Source organism: Rhineura floridana, chromosome 2, assembly GCF_030035675.1.
Source record: "Rhineura floridana isolate rRhiFlo1 chromosome 2, rRhiFlo1.hap2, whole genome shotgun sequence".
NCBI lineage: Eukaryota > Metazoa > Chordata > Lepidosauria > Squamata > Rhineuridae > Rhineura > Rhineura floridana.
Genome location: NC_084481.1, coordinates 72,558,588 through 72,582,578, shown reverse-complemented (window position 1 = coordinate 72,582,578; position 23,991 = coordinate 72,558,588). Strand labels below are relative to the sequence as shown.

The following is a 23,991-nucleotide window of genomic DNA, read 5'->3' as shown; positions in this document are numbered from 1 at the left end:
ATGTGTTCTGCTTTGTTTCTAAATGGAAGTTTAGGTTTACATAATTGTATTAAATGTAGATGATCCCCGGCCGTCTCGGCGGCTAGGTTGGGTTATAATTTGCAATCGCAGACTGAACGGTTTTGTGGGGAGGGGAACTCCTGGGCAAACCAGACCGAGAATCTGCAGATGCTTCCTGCTCATGCAGTGATGCTTTACACACAGTCAGAGACACAGAGAAGAGATTTAACCCTCTCCTGCCCCGCTTGGGGACTCTCGTCCATTGCGTTCCGGAGGATTGTGGGACGTACTACCGCTCAGCGCATTTAAAAACAAACAAACCATAAACACTGTCATGCGCCGCCGTGATCGCCTGCCAAGAGTCTCTCCACCTCATCCGTCCAGATTTGCTGCGGTCTTTCTCCTAGGCCAGGCAAAGAAGGATCACACTTTGAAGACGTTCCCTTTTCTTTGCGGCGGCTTTTTGTTTTTGTTTTTTTAAAATATATGCACGCTCCTCGCCAGGGTGGGTAGTTTGCAGACGTTCCCTGACTCTCCAGCGAGGCGAGACTGGTATACACGCTCCCGGCTCTTAGACGCTCCCTGCTCGGCCCGGGCTCCTTCACCCTGGTAGAATCAGCAGCAGCTGCCGCCTACTCGTAGGACCGCCGCTTTCGGGTCGCTTCCCGCGGGGGGCTCCGGTGCTGCAGTTGTGAGCCTGGCCTTGGCAGAGCTGCAAATTCCCACCGCTGCTGCGTTGCTCCAGATCTGGCCTCCCCGCCAATCCGGCGGGGGGGCCAAGCCCCGGCCCCGCTTCAGAGAGTAGGATGGGTGGAGGAGCACGGGGCAACTCGCCGGCGATGCAGGAGGCGCTGGTAAGAGAATTTATCTTCGCTGTGTCTTTCCTCTGCTCCGCTCCAGCCACGCCACTCCTTTCAGCCCCGTGTAACCCGAGGCGAGCATTGGCGATCTCCGGGAAGCTCGCTGGGAAACGCGGCTCCTCCGGTGCTGCAACTCGCGCCGTGTGAGGGCCCGGCGGGGTCTGCAGCGCCGTTGTTGCTGGGCGCCGGCGAGGAGAGGAGGGGGGGCGCAGTAACTCAGTTTTCCCTTCTCCTCCTCCCCCCTTGACTCCATCGTAGTTAAACGTGCTGCTTTTCTTTTCTCTCCTTCCCCCCCCCCATTGCTCTTGTGTGTGGTCAGAATGGAAGCAGTTATTTTCCTTGCCCGCATTTATATCGGGGGGGGGGACAGAGAGAGAGAGAGAGAGAGAGAAAAGAGGTTGAAGAAAGAGAGTACTATTTCTCATCCTGTGCTAGAACAGAGGGAGGGGAGAGGGATAGGTGCTTCCTTTCCTGCCTGCGTCTGCTGGGTGGAGCGCACAGTCCCCGTTGTTTGCTTTTTCACGGGGGGCAGGAAATAAGCTACCGTGACACCTCTGTCTTTCCTTATGGAGAATGGATGGATGGCAAGGTTGCTTCTCTTTCCTGTTCTCCCACACGCCTTGCGTGATGGCTGTGACATGTGCAGAGTCACTTGCCTGCTCTGGTTCTTTCCTCTCCCCCCCAAAAAAAACCAATCAGTGTGGAAGAAGAAGAGGGTGTGTTTTGGATTTTAATACCATATACAGTTCTTGTTCTTGTTGGGCAGGACCAAGGGGGCCATTCCTATGTGTGTGTTTAGGACAGCTACAGCTTTGCCCCATCCGTGCCTTGCCTGGCCATGAGATAAGGAACAGGTTGCCATACCTGCATCTACTTTCCAGGTTGGAGTGGTGGGGGAGGGGGAGAGAGAGAGAGAGAGGAAGCTGCCGTACAGATCATTGGACCAGCTCCCTCAGTATCATCTACACTGAGTGACAGTGACTTTTCAGGATTTTAGGCAGAGTCATTCCCAGTTCTGCCTGGAGATGCTGAGGCTCCCACATGGGACTTCTGTATGCAAAGCAGATGCTCCACCACCGAGCTATGGCCCTTTTCTTCTGCCTCCTATGAACGGCTGCCTCCTATGAACGACTGCCCCCTTGTCACGACTGGTTTTTGGGAGACAGCCTGGAGTTCTGCTTTCCTGCCTTGTGTGTCCTGAGCAGAGTCAGCTCATTGTTGCCTTCTGCTTGAAGGGATATAACCAGTGCTAGTCCTGGAATATTAGTGTCTTGATTGTTCAGGGAATGAGAGAGCCCCTTTGCCTCTCTTCCTGCCTGTGCCTTTTCCTTTTCAGGCCATGGTTAGTAACCTGTACTCCTGTTTGCTTCAAGCCTTTGTCTTTGTTGACAGCTATTATTTGTCCTCCATGAAAGAAAAGTCTCTTTTCCTTCTGTTCTCCCTCCTCTCCCCTGTGCCAATGGGAGGTTGTTGTGGTTTTAAGCTCAATTTTTTTGGAAGGGCGGCAGCCTTTGCCAGGGTTACAACCTTTCCCAGTAAAGAGATTCAGCCAAGTATCTTCATGTCTTTGAGGGATGGCTGTATTGTTTTCTGTGTCACTGAGCTAAAGGAACACTTGTTGGCCTTTCTTACCCCCCCCCCTTTGGGCTGGTGGACTATATTCTGCCTGTCCAAGGTTGTAGCCAGAGATTGGAGTTGTGTGTTTGTGTGTCGCTCATACCCCCTTGTCTCTCCCATAATAGCTTCAGGGCACTATATTATTTACTTGCTATGGTTATGTACTGTCTTAATGTCAAGGCATTTTGTATTGGAGGTGTTTGCAGGAACAAAGGGTCTTGGTGTGTCCCCTTAGTGAGCCTTTCTAGCCTTTCTTTGTGCTTCACAGACAGACTCTGGGTGGATTTAGAAATTCAGTAGGTCAACTAGAGTTTGCATTTCCCTAAATCTATAATCTCCTAGCACATGCATAAAAATACATGGCACAACATGCAAGGGAGTCACTCCTTGTATCAGCCTTAGGGATCCTGAGACTACTGAAAAGCACCTATGGCTATTATTTGGTGGTTGCAGTATCTTTCTGCACTACTGTAAATGACATGTGTCTGTATGTGTAGTGGGGAGTAAAACCCTGAGGGGGGGGGAATTAGCAAAACTAGCAACTTGGCATGTCAACATTACATTGACCTTGCATTAAATTATCTAGTCTCTCTGTTGCTAGTGACAGTGGTGCCATACCTAAGGTTACTTCTGAATGTAGCACTCTTCATGCTGAATACAGAAGAACCAGAATATGACATCTGGGCATTAAAATTCCCAAGTCCAGTGTAACATGCTGTCATTTATTTTATTTTTTGCTAATATAAATGATAATTTTATACAGAACTGAAAAGAGCAAGGAGATGGATTCATGCCACAGTGGAATTAAAATATAACACAGCATGAAATAACTGCAAACAATGCAGGGACAATAAGTGTACTTGTAGTAAAAGATAATGAGGTTTACTTGCATTTCCTAGGCAAGGATGGCCGAAAGGTTTATTGTGTTCTGTACAAAGAACGTGCCGTAAATGGAAATGTTGAGCTTTAGTGCTGAAATCCAGAAGAACCTTGTGGTATTGTCTGACTAATGTTTGTGGCTTTGAAAGGGTGCTTTGTTTTAGGCATGCCATGCTTATGGTTATTTGGTGCAAACTCCATGCATTGTGTGACACACTGGAGCCTATGCTGCAGTTTATGGGGCCAATTCTATATTCCTTGTGCGTGTGTATATATATACATTTCCCACTGAGGTCAGCAGGTGTCATAATTGCCCATGTAAGGCTATATCAAGCCTTGCATAAGTTTGGTTTTTTGTCTAGATTAAATAATAATGTACAAGAGTTTCCTTGATATGTTAAATCCTCCACCCACAAATTTCCTATGTGCATTGACACTAATATAATTTAGTATGTAAATTTAAGTATAATTTATTTCTCTTTTACAAAATAGTTTTTTAAAGAAAGTGCTACAATTCCATTTTTAGATGTTGTCTCATCACTCAACATAAATCTTTCTGAAAGTAGAATTGTTAATTAGTAATTGTCCTATTGTGCTGCACTGCCTGCGTTCAAAATGATTGTCGTCTGAACCCATCAAAGATCTCCAGTGTCACTGAACTATCCATTCTTCTGAGTAGGGCTGGAAAATCAGATCTCTAGTTACCCAAGGGTGTAATAAAATAAAAATGAGGCTGGTACCTAAGACTGCAATCCTATACCTGATTACCTGAAGTAAGCTTAAGTAAACTTGGTTGGACTCTTATAGGACTGAAACAGTTGTAATCTTTCTTGCACATCTTGCTGCCTCAGAATCATAAATTTCTTTTCCACCCTGGATCAACCTCTCATCTTGAATACCTGTACATATCGTAGCTCTCTGTACTAATAAAACTAAAATTCTACATGTTGGGTGAACGATTGCTGCTTGTACATATTCATCTTCCATGGTTCACTTGAATGGAGATGGAGATGCCAAGGAACTGGATCAGCAGAAGTGATGGCATGAGAAATATGCATTTGTCTATAGATTAAACTGGAAATAATCCCCACAAATACATTTTGGCTTCCTACAAATCTCAAAAATAATCCGAGGGCGTGAGCCACGCTAGTGCTGATGGGGAAATCCCCAGTGATCATAATTATATATAATTTATCTAGGATACCCTTGATAAACAATAACCTCTTTTAAGTTGCTGAAGATAAGAAGAAAATGTTTTGTTACTTAGGCCTGTGTGCAACAAACTCATTTTTGATGTACCTTTCTAGTATATTTGGCTGAACCTGTAGGATGTAGAAGAATGTTGTACAAACACTGTATGGTTACCTGCCAATAGACTGAAGGATCCAAACAGATCTGCACATTGCATACATGGCATTGCTGAAAGCATGGGTGAAAGGTCACAATGCCTGTAGATTTTTTTAAAAAGCTCCTTCCTGTTCCTGCAGGGAGATGTAATGAAATGAACCATCATAACAACTGTGTTGGTGGAGCAGAACAGGTCCAACTAACCCAGCCTCCTGCTTTTAACAGGGCTCAGCTAGATGCCTGTGGGTTCTTAGAATATGGCGTGAATGCGATGGCAATCTTTTGTTCATCTCTAGTATCTGGTGTGCTGCCCCTCTATATTGGAAAGCTCCCTCTACATTGGGAAGTTCTATTTATCTATCATGGCTAAAAGCGATTATTAAACACCTCTGTGTGGATAATTTGTATGAAAACAATGATGAAGTCCAGAGTGATATTACAAAAAACTGTCAAGTTTCATTGCCATCATTGTTATCTGATAGTCATGTCAATATTATGTTTCTGAGAACTGTTAAATTTGGAGAATTTATTGCATGAAAATGGACTGCCTTCAAGTCGATCCTGACTTATGGCTACCCTATGAATAGGGTTTTCATGGTAAGCGGTATTCAGAGGGGGTTTACCATTGTGAGGCTAGTCCTCCCCAGCGGGCTAGGGCCTGCTCAACTTGCCACAGCTGCACAAGCCAGCTCCTTCCTTGTCTGCAACTGCCAGCCGGGGGCAACTGGGTTCCTTGGGACTATGCAGCTTGCCCACAGCTGCACAGGTGGCAGGGCATGTAGCCCCTGAGCCACTCCTGTCGGGGTGATCTTTAGCTGGCCCTTGACACCCAGGAGACACAAGCGGGGATTTGAACTCACAGACTCTGCACTCCCAGCCAGGCTCTCCTCCCCACTGTAAATACAAAAACATATTCTGCTTACCCTGTCCAGAAAGGAATTGCTTGAGGTGGCTTACAAAACATAAAAACAAGCATAAAACAATAATCCATCATTAAAACACAATTTCTACACTAAAAGTAGCATCAAAGTGTGAGGACATAAAGAGCAAAAACTAACAATCCATTAACACATTAATTTTGTTATGCCATCTTCAGATTTTGCATAGTAAGGGTATTTCAGGATAGTAGGTGTCTATACAAAAAATAAAATTAAAAAGTTGTAGCAGAAGTGAAATTAAATAAAAGTCTGTTGTTGTTCCTGTGAGTTATTGACCTGCTTATGTGTTTGTGCTATTGCAGTTAACCCTCTGTTGTTCTGTTTTTATTGAATCATTAGGTCTATGCTGATCTTATATATGGTTTTTTTATTGTTGCCTTATGAAGCTTGAGACTGTTTATCTTGATCCTTTTTTAAAAAAGGCATGAAAATATGAAGGACAGACTTCATTACAAAATGTATAACAAATCAATGCAATGTAATATTAAGCATTACAAGTATTTTTTTAAAATAAAATTATATTTTCAAACAGCACACTGCTTTTTGCACATTTGGATAACCTTTTTGATATGTTTCACAGTTGTCTTATATAAATTATGTCAACATTTTGTGTGTGTGTGTGTGTGTAGAAGGAAGGTAAACACAATTGTGGCTAGTAACTAGCAAGGTTCAGTTTTCTTGGTTTCTGCTCCACAAACGAGGACAGTCCTCCTGGTATGTATGCCAAGCTGAGGAGTTTCAGGATGTGGCATAGTTGCAGCAGAGAAAGAAGGGTGTTGTCACTGCCAGGCTCCACTGGCAGAAGTCCCTCCTCAGGTGCAGCTGTGATGCAACTGGGGAACTCTGCCACCACCTGTGCACAGCTGGGGCACAGCCAGCACAGCTGAGTGGAACTGGTGGAAGGCCTGAAATAGGGATGTTCCAGGGGTGTGTGGGGGATGAAACCGAGGGGAGGGGGACTTGCACTGCATCCTAAGCCCATTTGGTTTAGTCCTGTGGCCCTCTGTCCTAACAATTGATACCCAAGGAAAAGGGGTAGTGGAAGGAAATGTGCATTTCATTTCAGTCCGCTACCCCCGCCAGTGCAGCCAGCATCCTCCCCTCCCAGCGGCTCCTGAATAGAGTTTGGATGTGGCAGCCCCTTCAGGTAACTTTGCTTCTGCCAGCCTCTGACGAGTTGGATTGTGCCCTTACTCATATATATTAATTTAAATGGGTCTACTGTGAGTAGGACTTGCATTGAACACCACTCAGTATTTCTTCCTGAGTTTCAATTGCTTTTTTCCTAGGACCACAGTCCTAGACTACAGTGCTCCTTGCTGGCCATGACACAGTAGCTATATTCTGCTACAGTTGTTGCAATTTGAGAGAAGTTGCTTAGGGCACAGAGTGCAATCATGTTCTAAAGAACGTAAGTGCTGGAAACACATTTCACAACCAGAAAGCTGAGATTTTTTTTTAAAAAAAACCCTTATATACAGTATGTTAGTCATCATCCAAACGCAAACTTTTCGTTGTCCAACTTCACAGCAACTGGCTTGTTGCATGAGTGTATTTGTCTTTAGTACTGGTATACTTTCTGCATTTTGGTGCTTCTTTCCTGTCAACATGATTAGATAAAAGACAAAATACAAATTAGAGTCCATTCTGTTGTTATAAAGATGGCACTGGCTTTATCAATCTGGCAGGATGTCACATGTTGATGAAAATTCAGTAATAGAATTCCAGGGCTAGACTGAAAAATGGCTGAGTCACATTTTGCAGTGTCCTACAGTCCACCTTAGAAAGCTCCCTGCTTGCTAGAGAAAACAAATTTGTACATCCTCAATTTTTAAATAATAAAATTACTGGTCTTATTAATCTAGGGGTGATATTGAACTAAGTTACTTAAATCCATTGATGTCTATGGGTCTCCTCTGAGTATGACTTAATGTTGGATAAGAGTTTTCTTTTCCTCTTCTTTTCTGGAAGACAAGTGACAGGGAAATTATCACTGTGTTTATTTACGTCATTTTATGCCAGCTTAATTCCATTTAAAAATAATAGAAACTGCAGCTGAAACAGGTAACAAAACTTAAGATTTGACATGCCACACAATCAAGTAAAAGCCAAATGAGAGGAGGTATGAAGAATCTTTGTGAAAGCTCAGTAGTGATGAGGCCTTTCTCCATTCCAAATATGAGGCATCTAGAGCTTTCAAGTCAGTAGATGTCCTCATCCTAATCTGAAATGCAGTGATGGAACAGAGAGCAGGCAAATATTCCTGTGGTCAAAGGAACAAGAGGAAGCAGCCTTATACCGAGTCAGACTGCTTATTCATCAGTATTATCTGCACTGACTGGCAGCAGCTATCTAAGGTTTCAGGCAGGATATTTTCTCAGACCTACCCAGAGATTCCAGGGATTGAACCTGAAACTTTTTGCATGTGAAGCAGGTGCCGCTATAGCTCTTCACCTTTTAAGTATGTGGATTCTGAGTTTCTGAACTCTTGAGTTGCTTAAGACTTAAAAGCTTACAGCCAGCACCTTGAACTAGTATCAGAAGCACGTGGGTAGCTATTGTAACCAATGAAATATGTGTATATGTGCATATCTGTCCTTTATTTCCCAAAAGGTCAGCAAGCAAAAAGAGGAAACTTTTCAGGGTAGGACAAAAAGTTAGGACTTTCCTTTTCAGCTCTGGTGTTCTACATAAGAATTACCTTTGCTGGATTCGTCCAAGTTGGTACTCTAATTTGTCATTCTGTTTCAACAATTGCTAGCCCTCTGCTTCCAGAATCTCACATGGAGGATATGATCAGAATGGGTACCCTTTAATTTACTGGGAGCTGTTGTCAGTATTCTACCCTACAGTGAAATTGGGAAAGAGTTTCTTGTTTGTGCATCTCTTGCCCTGCTTGGAGAACCCTCACTCTGTACATTGTGTCATGTAACGTCTGAGCAAGGGTAGGCTGCTTGTTTAGATGCAGGATCACCTTTACTTGCCAGGCAATAAGATGCATAGACCTGAAGTAAGCTAGATATGGTGAAGTTCCCCCAGGAAGCAACGTGCTTTGTTTAGGATTCCATTGAGCAGAAGCAATTTGTCTGTAATATTGTGTGCTGAGACCGGTGTGGCTCTGTGTGTCTAAGAAACAAAGTTGTTAAAATTAAACAGGTAATCAATATGCCAAGTGGGATGCATTTATAAATGTCTTTAAAAACAGAACCCATCACAGAAGGAGAGGGGAAGCCTTTCTTCCTATCAGCTTTACTGTGCAAAAAGGCCCCATCTGCGCTGTACATTTAATGCAGTATCATACCATATTAAACAGTCATGGGTTCCCCCAAAGAATCCTGGGAACTGGGAAGTGTAGTTTGTGAAAGGTGCTGAGAGTTGTTAACAGACCCTTATTTCCCTCACAGAGCTCTCATTCCCAGAGTTCCCTGGGAAGAGGGATTGATTGTTAAACCACTCAGTGGCCTTAACAAACTAGGGTTCCGAGGATTATCTGGGGGAAGTCATGACTATTTAAAGTCATTTGATACTGCTTTAACAGTGTAGTGCAGATGGGGCAAAAGACAGATTATATGCAAATCCAGTGTTTATTGATTAGCATTGCCCCAATCCTCCATGTTTTAGGTGGAGTGCTTGCTTTTTCTTACCTTCAAAGAAATGAGTGTATGTTTATTCAATTAAATGTAAATTTGTTCCCCTTGTGTACTTCAAAAAAGAAAAGAAAAAAGGACAATCAAGTTCTTAACAGCTATAGAACTGCTCCAGGAATGTGATAAATGGGTCATGAAGTCATGGGCTGAGCCAATTAGCCCACTCAAATGATACACATTTGTACAGAACGTATGAATACTTGGTTAGTTGCAGTTTTAAGCTCCACTTAGAAGCTATTTGTGAACTGCACAGATTATTCACTATTCTTTTCAAATTGTCTCTGTGTTACACCATTTTTGATGTTGGCTTTTGTGTGTGTGCGGTTCATTATGGATAACATGAGTAAAAGCCTGAACAATCTAGAATGGATGCAGGAGCCTGTGTCTTAAATAAGGGAATTCCATTATAATAGCTTGGAATTCTTCTTTGGCACAGTCATTAACCAAAATGGAGACAATAGTCAAGAAATCAGAAGGAGGCTAGGACTGGGGGGGGGCAGCTATGAGAGAACTAGAAAAGGTCCTCAAATGCAGAGATGTATCACTGAACACTAAAGTCAGGATCATTCACACCATGGTATTCCCGATCTCTATGTGTGGATGTGAAAGTTGGACAGTGAAAAAAGCAGATAAGAGAAAAATCAATTCATTTGAAATGTGGTGTTGGAGGAGAGCTTTGCGCATATCATGGACTGCAAAAAAGAGAAATAATTGGGTGTTAGAACAAACTAAACCAGAACTGTCACTAGAAGCTAAAATGATGAAGCTTTGGACACATAATAAGAATACATGATTCACAAGAAAAGACAATAATGCTGGGGAAAAACAGAAGGGAGTAGAAAAAGAGGAAGGCCAAACAAGAGATGGACTGATTCCATAAAGAAAGTCACAGACCTGAACTTACAGACTGATGCTATTGGAGCTGGCTGATTCATAGGGTCGCTATAAGCCATGATCGACTTGCACATAACAACAAGCTTGGAATTCTTCTATTTATATCAAGGCAGCATACATGGATTTATCCAGGCAGCCTTCTGCTTTGGTACTGACCAGGCCCAGCTTTGCTATCTCAATCATGCCTTCAGACTATGTCCTACTAATCAAATACTGACACAATAAAAATTTGCTTTTGACAAGTCCACAAAAAGTATTGTCTGTCTGTTAACCTGTCAGTCTGCTAAAGGGTTCGTTGTCTGTGTAAATAGTTAACTGTGAGGGTTTGTTTAATTGAATAAAACTGCAGTTCTGGTAATCTAATATTTGCTATCTATTGAAGGCTGGAGGCCAGATGCTGTGTCTTTTGGTTGATTGATTGTTCCTAGTTGTTTCATGATGCAGCTGCTATGAAAGCATGTCAGGTGTGTGATTTTTTAAGGAGTTACTGAATAAGTTTGAAACGTACATGTGTGAATGTGTTTAACATCACTGCACAAAGCATTTGTGAACTACAGTTTTCCATATTCAAGAAAAACAAATGGAGAACTAACTCGGTGATGGAAGGTTGTTTAAGGATTGCGATATACTTCCTTAGCTTTGGATGGATATTGATCTCAAATATTCTGGTCTTCTATATTATAGCTTGACAGATGATTGCTTCCTCCTGTGTCACAACTGGGTTGTGACTCTTGGGGAAGTTAATGTATAAATAAAATGTTACGTGCTTCAATACTTGAATCATCTAGCTGCATTTTTACTAAAATGGCTGCCATGTGTGTACTATGGACTCTTGTATTACAGTGAAACTTAGTTATAAATAAAGGTTCCAGCTCTGTTTTCTTTGATTTGATAATGGTAATTAGTTTCTTGTTAGGCTTCAATGCATCACTGGGCCTTATTTCCTGTCAAGACTTGTATGATAGGTATGTTTCCTCTGTGCTTTGCACTATGAAAGCCAGTGAAATGAGCTCTGAGAGACTATTGTGTAGTGATCTAAAACAAACAACCTCCCCTTCTTCCTACCAGTATGGATGCTCAGAGAATATTATAAATAGATGGAAATTTTGAAAAATTCTGGTACAAAAGGCACTTTCTGTTTATAGAAATGAAGAGAACCTGACATAAATGGCTGGCTTCACATCCTAAAAATAGCTACAGACAGACTTTCAAAGAGTTTTTGTAACTTGCTGAAAAAGTGGTTCATATGGATTTAACTGACTTTCCTAAGAACATAAATGAGACACTGTACTAGATATGTGTTCTATTGCCCTAGTGAGGCTCCGGTTGTACCTCTGAGTAGTTCTTAATCAGTATCAAGTACATGAAAGGTTGTCACACAGAGGAGGGCCAGGATCTCAACCATCCCAGAATGCAGGACACAGAATAATGGGCTCAAGTTGCAGGAAGCCAGATTTTGACTGGACATCAGGAAAAACTTCCTAACTGTTAGAGCCATACGACAATGAAACCAATTACCTAGAGAGTAGTGGGCTCTCTGACACTGGAGACATTCAAGAGGCAGCTGGACAGCCATCTGTCGGGAATGCTTTGATTTGGATTCCTGCATTGCACAGGGGTTTGAATTTGATGGGCTTAAAGGCCCCTTCCAACTCTACTATTCTATGATTCTATGATCATTATTTTGATTATTCACTTTTCACACGTCCAGGGAGTTCTAGGCTTTGTGTACAGGGAAGAACAATGTCTAATCTGGGAGTTAGAAGTTATTCCTTTTTATTCAGCCAAGTAATGTTCTTGCAAAGCTTTTACTTTTTCACTCCTGTCTTAGTTAAGAAACATTTTTTTAAAAGCGAAGAAAGGGTGTGAGTTCACAGTTGTTTTAAAAGGGGTGTGTGGTGAAAATGTAACTGGGGAAGTTCTTCGTAATTTAGGATCAGTTTGTAAATAAAACCAGCAAATGTTACTATTCCCTCTAAAAGATCCATCTTTCCCAAAGTTCTACTACTCTGTGTGAGTATGCTGATAAAATATAATACTTCTTTGCATAGAGGAAAAGGTTGCTAGGTTTAGTCACAGGGAACATGTAGACTACACACTTCTCCTGTGTACTTTCTGACCACCATAAAGGAGAAGGTTACTTTGGGCATGATCCTCCTCTTGGAAAAAAACTAGAGAAGGGAATAAATAATCCACTCCTAGATAGCACAAACTGTTAAGCATATGATTGAACTCTGCTCTCAGACAATTTTAAGGAAACTCCACCAATACATACAGGGAGAGAGTCAGCTCAGTCTTTGCTAAAAAGGGCAGCTTTAGCCTTCCTTAAACACAACCACAAGCTCTGTTTCCCTAGGTTAAAGAAAGGTCAGGCTGTTCTATGTGGGAAAACAACAAACAAACAAACAAAAGTCCTTAAACAGCCCCGCCCCTCGCTAAGGAAGGAAGACTGCCTTCCTGCCTTCAAAGGAAGGAAGCCTAAGGAGTTAAGCCCCAGCTGATAGTTGAGCCATCAGCCTCAATTAACACATCATTGGCTGGCAGCAGTAGCTGGGAGGGACCAGCCACACACATAAATTCAGAGCACCCTAGTGAGGGAGCCTGCTCCACGAGCTAGAGGGAGCCCCAGCTGACGAAGCGTCAAGGCGAGTTAAGCAGCAGGGCGAGGAGGCCAGGGCCCCCCACTCTGCCTGTCTGTTCCCTGACCTCAACTAAACCGCAGTTCCAACCCATTGACGTAATAAACCTTAAACAAAACTATGCAGGTAAGAAGCCAGCAGGGGTGTGGGGGCTTTCCAGTGTTTTGCACTGCCTGCAGCATGTACGACTATCTGCCTGTTGGACAGAAGTCATGGGTGTGCTCTCGGTGCAATGAGCTCCTGGGTCTCCGGGAACGACTTCATTTCCTTGAGGCCAAGGTGGCTGACCTGGAAAAGCTGAGAGAGGCAGAGAGGTGTGTGGAGGAGGCCTTCAGGGATGTTATAGCTGTGTCCCACTCCAAGGATGATAGCTCTTCTGCTATCATGGAGAACGATGGTCTCAGGGAAGGAGAGCATCCAGCTGAGGAAGAGGGAAACAATCCCTTAGAAGGGACCCATTCCTTCGGGGATGAGCAGCTATCCTCTCATGCCGAGGATATATCTCCAGGGGGTGGAGGGATCCTTGTAGTGGGTGATTCGATCATTAGGAACATAGACAGTGGGGTGTGTGATGGGCGTGCAGACCGCAAGGTGTTTTGCCTGCCTGGTGCAAAGGTTGCAGATATCGCCCGTTGTTTAGATAGTTTGGTAGACAGTGCTGGGGAGGAGTCAGTGGTCGTGGTGCACGTTGGCACCAACGACATGGGGGAATGCAGCCATGAGGTCCTGGAAGCAAAATTTAGGTTGCTAGGTAGGATGCAGAAAGCCAGGACCTCCAGGGTGGCTTTCTCTGAAATGCTACTGGTTCCACACGCAGGACCAGCCAGACAGGCACAGCTTTGCAGTCTCAATGCGTGGATGAGACAATGGTGTCGGGTGGAAGGGTTTGGATTTGTTAGGCACTGGGGAACAATTTGGGACAAGCTGGGCCTGTACAAAGGGATGGGCTCCACTTGAACCAGAATGTAACCAGACTGCTGGCACTTAAAATTAAAAAGGTGGCAGAGCAGCTTTTAAACTGACTGAGGGGGGAAACCCGACAGGAGCTGAGGAAGGTCTGGTTCGGAGTAAACCTCCCCCCTGGGATAAAGACCAAAGAAATGATGAAATTTTAAAAGGGGTAGGCCTAGAAGTAGGCATTGTGAGAGCAGGGGCACAGGATATAGATTCAGAAGGGCAAAATTACCACAGGCCAAACCACAAGTGCCAAAGACACTTGAAGAGAGACGCTGCTTACGCTAATGCTAGGAGCCTCCGAACCAAGATGGGAGGACTGGAGTGCTTGGTCTTAGAGAAGAGCATTGATATAGTGAGCATAACGGAGACCTGGTGGAATGGAGGAAACCAGTGGGATACGGTTATCCCTGGATATAAACTATATCAGAAGGACAGGGAAGGACGTATTGGTGGCGGAGTCACTCTATACGTGAAAGAAGGCATTGAATCCAGCAAGCTGGAAACCCCAAAAGAGGCGGACTCCTCCACAGAATCATTGTGGGTGGTGATATCATGCCCCAGGAGGGATTTAATACTGGGAACAATCTATCGTCCCCCTGATCAAAATGCTCAGGGAGACCTAGAGATGAGATATGAAATTGAGGAAGCATTCAAACTAGGAAATGTGGTAGTAATGGGTGACTTCAACTACCCGGACATAGACTGGCCGCATATGTGTTCCAGTCATGACAAAGAAGCAAAGTTTCTAGATATTCTAAATGACTATTCCCTAGACCAGTTGGTCATGGAACCGACCAGAGGGACGGCAACCCTGGACTTAATCCTCAGTGGGGACCGGGACCTGGTGCGAGATGTAAGTGTTGTTGAACCGATTGGGAGCAGTGACCACAGTGCTATTAAATTAAAAATACATGTAAATGGCCAATTGCCAAGAAAATCCAACACGGTCACATTTGAGTTCAAAAGAGGAAACTTTACAAAAATGAGGGGATTGGTAAAAAGAAAGCTGAAAAACAAAGTCCAGAGGGTCACATCACTCGAAAATGCTTGGAAGTTGTTTAAAAACACTATATTAGAAGCTCAACTGGAGTGCATACCGCAGATCAGAAAAGGTACCGCCAGGGCCAAGAAGATGCCAGCATGGTTAACAAGCAAAGTCAAGGAAACTCTTAGAGGCAAAAAGTCTTCCTTCAGAAAATGGAAGTCTTGTCCGAATGAAGAAAATAAAAAAGAACACAGACTCTGGCAAAAGAAATGCAAGAGGACAATAAGGGATGCTAAAAAAGAATTTGAGGAGCACATTGCTAAGAACATTAAAACCAACAACAAAAAAAATCTATAAATACATTCCAAGCAGGAGACCATCTAGGGAGGCGATTGGACCCTTGGATGATAAGGGAGTCAAAGGTGTGCTAAAGAACGATAAAGAGATTGCAGAGAAGCTAAATGAATTCTTTGCATCTGTCTTCACAGTGGAAGATATAGGGCAGATCCCTGAACCTGAACTAACATTTGCAGGAAGGGATTCTGAGGAACTGAGACAAATAGTGGTAACGAGAGAGGAAGTTCTAAGCTTAATGGACAATATAAAAACTGACAAATCACCAGGCCCGGATGGCATCCACCCGAGAGTTCTCAAAGAACTCAAATGTGAAATTGCTGATCTGCTAACTAAAATATGTAACTTGTCCCTCGGGTCCTCCTCCGTGCCTGAGGACTGGAAAGTGGCAAATGTAACGCCAATCTTCAAAAAGGGATCCAGAGGGGATCCCGGAAATTACAGGCCAGTTAGCTTAACTCTGTCCCTGGAAAACTGGTAGAAAGTATGATTAAAGCTAGATTAACCAAGCACATAGAAGAACAAGCCTTGCTGAAGCAGAGCCAGCATGGCTTCTGCAAGGGAAAGTCCTGTCTCAGTAACCTATTAGAATTCTTTGAGAGTGTCAACAAACATATAGATAGAGGTGATCCAGTGGACATAGTGTACTTAGACTTTCGAAAAGCGTTTGACAAGGTACCTCACCAAAGACTTCTGAGGAAGCTTAGCAGTCATGCAATAAGAAGAGAGGTCCTCTTGTGGATAAGGAATTAGTTAAGAAGCAGAAAGCAGAGAGTAGGAATCAACGGACAGTTCTCCCAATGGAGGGCTGTAGAAAGTGGAGTCCCTCAAGGATCGGTATTGGGACCTGTACTTTTCAACTTGTTCATTAATGACCTAGAATTAGGAGTGAGCAGTGAAGTGGCCAAGTTTGCTGACGACACTAAATTGTTCAGGGTTGTTAAAACAAAAAGGGATTGCGAAGAGCTCCAAAAAGACCTCTCCAAACTGAGTGAATGGGCGGAAAAATGGCAAATGCAATTCAATATAAACAAGTGTAAAATTATGCATATTGGTGCAAAAAATCTGAATTTCACATATACGCTCATGGGGTCTGAACTGGCGGTGACCGACCAGGAGAGAGACCTCGGGGTTGTAGTGGACAGCACGATGAAAATGTCAACCCAGTGTGCGGCAGCTGTGAAAAAGGCAAATTCCATGCTAGCGATAATTAGGAAAGGTATTGAAAATAAAACAGCCAATATCATAATGCCGTTGTATAAATCTATGGTGCGGCCTCATTTGGAATACTGTGTACAGTTCTGATCGCCTCATCTCAAAAAGGATATTATAGAGTTGGAAAAGGTTCAGAAGAGGGCAACCAGAATGATCAAGGGGATGGAGCGACTCCCTTACGAGGAAAGGTTGCAGCATTTGGGGCTTTTTAGTTTAGTGAAAAGGCGGGTCAGAGGAGACATGATAGAAGTGTATAAAATTATGCATGGCATTGAGAAAGTGGATAGAGAAAAGTTCTTCTCCCTCTCTCACAATACTAGAACTCATTGACATTCAAAGAAGCTGAATGTTGGAAGATTCAGGACAGACAAAAGGAAGTACTTCTTTACTCAGCGCATAGTTAAACTATGGAATTTGCTCCCACAAGACGCAGTAATGGCCACCAGCTTGGATGGCTTTAAAAGAAGATTAGACAATTTCATGGAGGACAGGGCTATCAATGGCTACTAGCCGTGATGGCTGTGCTGTGCCACCCTAGTCAGAGGCAGCATGCTTCTGAAAACCAGTTGCCGGAAGCCTCAGGAGGGGAGAGTGTTCTTGCACTCAGGTCCTGCTTGCGGGCTTCCCCCAGGCACCTGGTTGGCCACTGTGAGAACAGGATGCTGGACTAGATGGGCCACTGGCCTGATCCAGCCGGCTCTTCTTATGTTCTTAGTGCAGGTGTGGTGGCTAATGGCCAGTTTGGGAGCCTGATCTGGTCCTCAAGTTCTTCTGTCCCTACCCTCAAGACCCTACTGATTTTGGGAGGTAGTGGCAGCAAAAAGAAAACAAATTTACAGTAGACATAATGCTAGATCATTGGTTCCCTAAGTTTTTTTCCCCCATGGATCACTTAATTGTTTTTCTGGTTGTTGTAGCAATTGTAATGCACTGTGCTAGATGATTTTTAATTGTGTTTCGTTGCTTCTTTATTATAATGTATGTTGTATTACAATTCTCATTCCATAGGATTCAAATTGTAATAAATAAAATGCACTATAATAAAAGAAGCAAGAAGAATAAATTTAAAAATCAATCTGAATATTTAATAAGGACATGCTGCGGACCACCTGAATGAAGCTCCTGGACCAGTGGTGGTCCATGAGCCACATTTCGGGAACCACTGTACTAGACAAATGGAGTTGAGGCTGTAACATCCCCTTTCAGCTGATTTGCATGGAAGAGAGGTTGTCTACCCGTTTGCATTTGTGTGTGCATGAATGTGGGGTGTAGACACCCACTTTTGCCCATCCATTGCTGGCATGCAGGCCTCAGAGGGTTGGCAAGGGTGAATGGCACCCTCAGTCTAAAATAGGTTGTTAGCTACCCCTGCTCTATTGCAAGTCTCTCTTGTTTGCAAAAGGCAGGAGGTGGATTAAATAGGTGGGGATGAGAACTAGAAAGTGCATGCCATTTGGTTTTCTCATTTGCGAGGAATTGTTTTTCAAAAGATTACATTGTGATTTATGAGACCTGCAAGTTTGAAAAGTGTCAGAGGAGCCTGGTCAGTTATTCTCCATTCTTTCAGGATCGCTGCTACTGTCGGTCATCAGTGTTGTGGATGGTGCTTGAGGGCATACAAGTAGCCATGCGAATTGCACTATGTCCATGTTTGCAAATGGTCAGTCAAGACAAGCTTGGACCTTCCAGATAGAATAATCAGTGTGACCTGGGCTGCAACCAGATATCTGAAATCCTTGGTTTCTTATTCAACAAAGTTGTGATTGATTTCTCAAGATCACTTATCTGGAAGATTGCAGCTGAAAAGCTTGGATCCTGAGATAAGCTATTGTAAGGAAATTCACGAAAGGAAAGTTTCTCATTCCCTCCTGCAGCCACCTGTATCCCCAAAAAACGTACCCAGGAGTCATGGGGCCTTCCTGAACAGTGGGGTGTAGGATGGGACAAGAAACCTACCTTCTGGGGACTCCCTTACATTAATTTACCTTAGGATTTACGTCAAGGTTTTCAAGATTCCTGACAGTCTGAAGCCTAAGGCGTGATGTGATGATTTTGAAAAACTAAATATTCCCCTTTTGGACAAGGTGATCGGGACAATAGTGGCAATGCAACTTTAAGTTTGTGTGGAGGAAATGGATTAGTTAGAACCTTTTCAATCCAGCTTCATGTATAGTTTTAGCATCAACCTGCCTTGTTGTCCTGATTTGATGACCTTGTTAGGAAAGAGACAAAGGGAATGCAACTCTGTTAATTCCCCTCGAACTCTTTTTGATACCATTGACCAATGTATCCTGCTGGAATGTCTTCAGGATTGGGTGTTGGGGGCACTGTGTAGCAGTACTATTCATATCTCTGGGGGCATTTTCAGAGAGTAGCAATGGGAGACTTCTGTTCGGTCCTATGGTTTTGTTAAACATGGTCCTGCTGGATCCAATCTTGCCTCCCATGTGGTTTAACATCTGCGTGGAACTGCTGGGAACTATCATCAAGGGATCTGAAGATAAGTGTCATCACTATGTTGATAATATCTGATTTTAGATCTCTGTACCATCTTACTCAGGAAAGGCAGTGCAGATGATGAACTGCTGTCTAGAGGCAAGATGGATGTGGGCCAGTAAATTGAAGCTAGGTCCAGACAAGATGGAGATGCTATATGGCTTTCTGGCTGGTATGGGATTTGGTGGGATGGCCTGTTCTAGGCAGTGCTGCTCTTCCCTTGAAGGAACAAGTTTGTATTTTGTGTGTACTCCTGAAGGTATCATGGTCACCTGAAGCCCAGGTAGCTGTTCTGGCTAGGAAGTGCCTATTCACAGCTCGAGCTGGTTCATCAGCCATGGCCTTTTGTGAACCTGGCTATAGCAATCCATGCTCTGGTAATATCCTGAAAGTGCTATTGTAATGTGTTTTAAATGGGACTGGTCTTGAAAATGGTCCAAAGGTTTCAACTGGTATAAATTCATCAGCTAGTGTGCTAGTGTGTATGTCGGGATGTTCAAGTATAATATCTATTTTGAACTATTTGTACTGGTTGCCAGTTGTCTGCTGGGGTCAATTCAAAATGATCAACTGTGACATATAAACAACTTGAGCCTCAAATATCTGGAAGAAAGCCTCCTCCCTACGTGCACTTTCAGATCTGCTGAAGAAGCCCTATTGGTAGTTTAGGGGTGGGGGCATGGGAAAGTGTTCTCTATAATAACACTATGCCTATGGATTAGGCTTCCCTTTGAGGTGTGTACCATGCTCCAGCATTGTTTCTGTTTCACTTGTGAGTGAAGACACACTTCTTTGTCCTAGCCTCTGGAGAGGGGGGAGGTGCACTGAGCATTTGAGAGTATCTCATTTTGCTAGTGCTGACTGTGGTTTTTATTGTAATTCTATTTAATATTATTCATACACTTCTTCAATTTTATATTCTTAATTTTAAATATCTAAGCATTTTCTGCCCTAGGACCCTCAGATGCCCCTAGCAATACCCATAATAAATAAAATATACATACATGGTCACTATAAAAAAGAGGCTGGATATAAATGGAAAAAGGGCATGCACACCATGTGGCTGAAAAGCAATTGAGAAAATAAAGTAACTGTGTACATAGATTAAATGACAAAGTAACTCAGTAGTAACCAACATCTAGGTAGCCTCTGGATGTTGGACTCCCCAGCACCCATCAGTCCTAAACACCATGGCCAGGGATGCTGGTAATTCTGAGGCACTATGTTGGCTACCTCTGCTGTTACATGTATCCATGCAGGCCAGGAAAACTGCATAAACTGTCCAGGCTTTCAGTGACTCAAAAGTGTACAGACAACAGCATGGCTTGTGCAGATCACTATAATAGGCAAACTCTAGCCAAAACTAAGCACATTTTAACCTACATTGATTTCAGTGAGGCTTAAAAGTATTAATGTGTCTGGAACATGGCCAGTATAACTTCCAAACAGTCAGATGGGTATTGCTTCAATAACTCTTCAACAAAGTATTTCAGATGTAGCTGCCTCAGGGGATCCTAAGATCACATTAAAAATGTCAAAAATGTTTAACTGGGGCCTTGTCAGCTGCTGCCCTTTCTCGTAGAGTCTTACTCATGAGTCTCATGAATTTTACGATTGAGCCAAAACTTACAATGAAGTTTATAACATGATCAAGTAACACTGACTGCATGTACTGCAATAAACTGGAATTGGCTTCAGACACATTCCACTACTGCAGTAGTTGCAGAGTTGCTATTTGCTCTAAAAGTATCTTTAAAATTTAAAGGATACTTTGAAAGGCTGTTTTGATGATAAACAGTAGTTACTAGTCACCTCATCTATGTTGTGTTCCCTCTTGCTGGAGACTGTCACTCACTGTCACAAGAGACTGTCTTGTATGTTTGGGTGATGAAGGCTGTATTGTTTAGACTTGAAGTCTAGAAGAATCTATGATGCCCACTTTTTCTGGTGTGCTCACTTCGAGAATTTCACACTGTTGTTGCCATACGCTTAATATGTATGAATCAAAGGGGAAGTTGGTGTATGTATATACATAATTCGATTTACATGCATCACACCCCACCCCACGCCACCCTTACCAAGAATTATGTGGGAAAGAAAATGAATAAAAAGTGTAATTATAGAAGATACATTGCAGTTTATTGCATTTGGGATATCCATTTCTCAGAATTGTGCCTGAGGAAGAAGTGGTGAAGGCAAGCTGGGAGAAGAGGTCTGATTGGCTTGCGTTTGAGAAACAGGTTGATTAAAATTGATTAAGGCATTTATATCATCAAGGATGGATTAGCAACAATCCTTAATTAATTTTGACAAGAGGAAATACCTGTCCTACAGGCTATAAAAAGGTTGTACCACGTAGGTCTTACAGGGCAGGAGAATCTTTCTATAGTCTTGCCTTGTAATAGCAAACCAAAAGGGAACAAATAGTACAGCTTCAGTTCTGGTGAAGCCTAAGGGAGAAGATGTAGTTGGTTTGAAAGATCTTGATCTTTATACTTGGTGGCTTTCTTTAAAAAAAAAAGTAAAACTTATAAAGTGAGCCCAAAATTTCACAACATCAGTTGTCTTTAAAAATACATCATCTTAAGATTTCTTCTTTCCCAGTGGTTTCACAGCTGATGCTCAATTATCTGCATTCCACCAGCTCTCCAACAATTGCTGTAGCTGTCTCTTCTATGAGAATTAGTATTTAGTGATCTATATAATTATTTCACTGTACAAATAACTGAATTAACCCATCTCCGTTGACTGTAACACATCAATTCTCTTCCCCTGCCCCAGTTTGCAGTTTAGCTGAGAATTGTGTGCTGTTAGCTTTTTTGGCAATAGCATGGATCCTATGGACATTTCATTAGTAATGATAATCTCAAATATGTTGATCTTCGCTACTAATCCTTCCATACTGTTATTGAATCACTACAATTTCCAGTTCAGCTACAATTTATTTAATAGATTTTGCCATGGGTGGGTTAGCTTAATGTCTCCAACTTCCTGACTCTCAGGCTTCCTGCTGTTTGAGTCTAGTGACTAATTTTCTTTCAGTTCCAGGGAAAGCAAGCAATTTCAGCAGTCAGAGGAAGCCATGTCAACAGAACTTCTGTTATCGAGAAAAGGAAACTTAATGCTGTTCTTGATCTAGATAATTCACCTTGTGAAATATGCTTATCTGTGTGAATCTCTAAAACATATAGCTTTCTTTTGGTTGTTCTGTCATAATCAACTGAGTAACTTCATCAGTTAATCCAGCCTTTCCCAACTTTTGGGTCCCCAAATGTGGTTGGACTACAACTCCCATCAGCCCCAGCCAGCATGGCCAATGGTCAGGAATGATGGGAATTGTAGTCCAACAACATCTGGGGATCCAAAGGTTGGGAAAGGCTGACTAATGTCAGCAATAATGTACCATTTCATAGTACACTTATATTTATGTCTTATTTTCTTCCAGGGTTGATTGGATTTAAATCAAGACACCTAGCTCCACCTCTCTACTCAATCTGAATCCGGAGAGTCAGCTGAGGTGTTGAACTGGTGCTTGGAGGCAGTGATGGACTGGATGTGGGCCAATACATTGAGGCTGAATCCTAAAAAGACAAAGGTGTTATGTGTCCAGAGTTTTAATGTCCAGGAGGTGGGAAGATGGCCTGTTCTGGATGGGGTTACTGTTTCCTTGAAGAAGCAGGTCCGCAGCCTGGGGTACTCCTTGATCCAATACTGTAATTGGAGGTTCAGGTGGCCTCAGTGGCTTAGGGTGCCTTTTTCCAGCTCTGGCTAGTTTGCCAGCTTTGGCCCCTTTTGGACAGAGAAGGCTTGACCACAGTGCTTCATGCGCTGGTAACTTCCAGACTGGATTATTGCAATGTACTCTACGGGGGGCTGCCCTTGGAGATGACTCAAACTTCAACTGGTCCAAAATGCAACATCCAGATTACTGGTCACAGAGAATGACATCTCCCGGGCCACCCCCCCAGACGTCTGAGGGTGTCAGAACTAACCTCAGCAGAAGGTCCTCCCTCTGCTGATCCAATACCCGATAAGGTCTGTAAGGAAGGAAGTGGTCTTTCAGATATTTGGGACTTAAGTCATTTAGGGCTTTAAACACTAATGCGAGCACCTTGAACTGGGCCTAGAATCTGGCTGCTGCATTTTGGACCAGTTGGAAGTCATCCAGGACATGAAATGGTTCCAACTGTTCCGTTAATCATATTTTTGTCATGATGTGCCAGAATCACCACCACCGCCACCAAACAGGCCTTTAAATTGTACTAATAAGAATATTTATTCTTCTGGTTAATTTTCTTCTTCAGCAAACAACAACATTTACAAAACATGAATATGGATTTTTGAATGGTTAACTATCTCAGTTTTTAGATAAATGTGAAGTTCTTTAAAAAATAAAATTTAGGTAATTTCAACCAAGTCAACGTGAGAAAATATTGGGTACTACAGTTATCTTGGTCTTCACCTTTGGCTTCCTTGTTCATTGTCTGGAAAAGAAATACAAGCTTTCCTGCTTTTTCAGTTCTCAATTTATTCCTCAATTTAGAATGAATTAATCCAAAGGAACAAAAAATTCACTCTAAACCTGCAGAAGAGGCTACTGTTGTTAAGAGCTGGATTACCACTTCAGTGGTCTCCTCCTTGTTCAGATCTACTCCATCTCCCCAAATTCTCTATTCATTGATCTTCTCTATCTTTGCACTTAGAGAGAGCCAAGGCCGAGAGAGACAGAGCACTTCATGTACACCACCTGCAAAACAGGACTGATCGCATCCCAGAGCTTGGAAATGTTACTTTTTTGAACTACAACTCCCATCAGCCCCAGCCACCATGGCCACTGGATTGGGCTGATGGGAGTTGTACAAAAAAAGTAACTTTTCCGAGCTCTGTCCCATCCCCATAAACTGCTGTTAATATATTTATATAATATAATTAGTTGTATAATTAGTATTCATTATGATATCTTTGACCTAGGCTCTTTTAACTAATTGATTTAAGAAAAGTTTGAAATCCGATTTAAATAAAAAATCCAATTTAAATTTTAAAAATCTGATTTTTAATTTTTTTTAAAAAATATTGATTTTTATCAACCCTGTTTTCTCCCTGGGCAGTGTATACATGAAAGAACTCTGCAGCTACAAAGTGTGGGACTCAGGATGTTTTATG

The 23,991-nt window shown here is 42.7% G+C and overlaps 1 protein-coding gene across 2 annotated transcripts in view; it reads left to right on the top strand.

The window, feature by feature from the left end:
- Nucleotides 1-351: 351 nt before the first annotated feature.
- Nucleotides 352-23,991, top strand: part of MGAT5 (alpha-1,6-mannosylglycoprotein 6-beta-N-acetylglucosaminyltransferase) — a 220,187-nt gene continuing 196,547 nt past the window's right edge. For both annotated transcript variants that reach the window (XM_061608943.1, XM_061608941.1), the window contains exon 1: nt 352-854. The gene's annotated coding sequence lies outside the window, so the exon portion shown is untranslated. The remainder of the gene's footprint in view (nt 855-23,991) is intronic.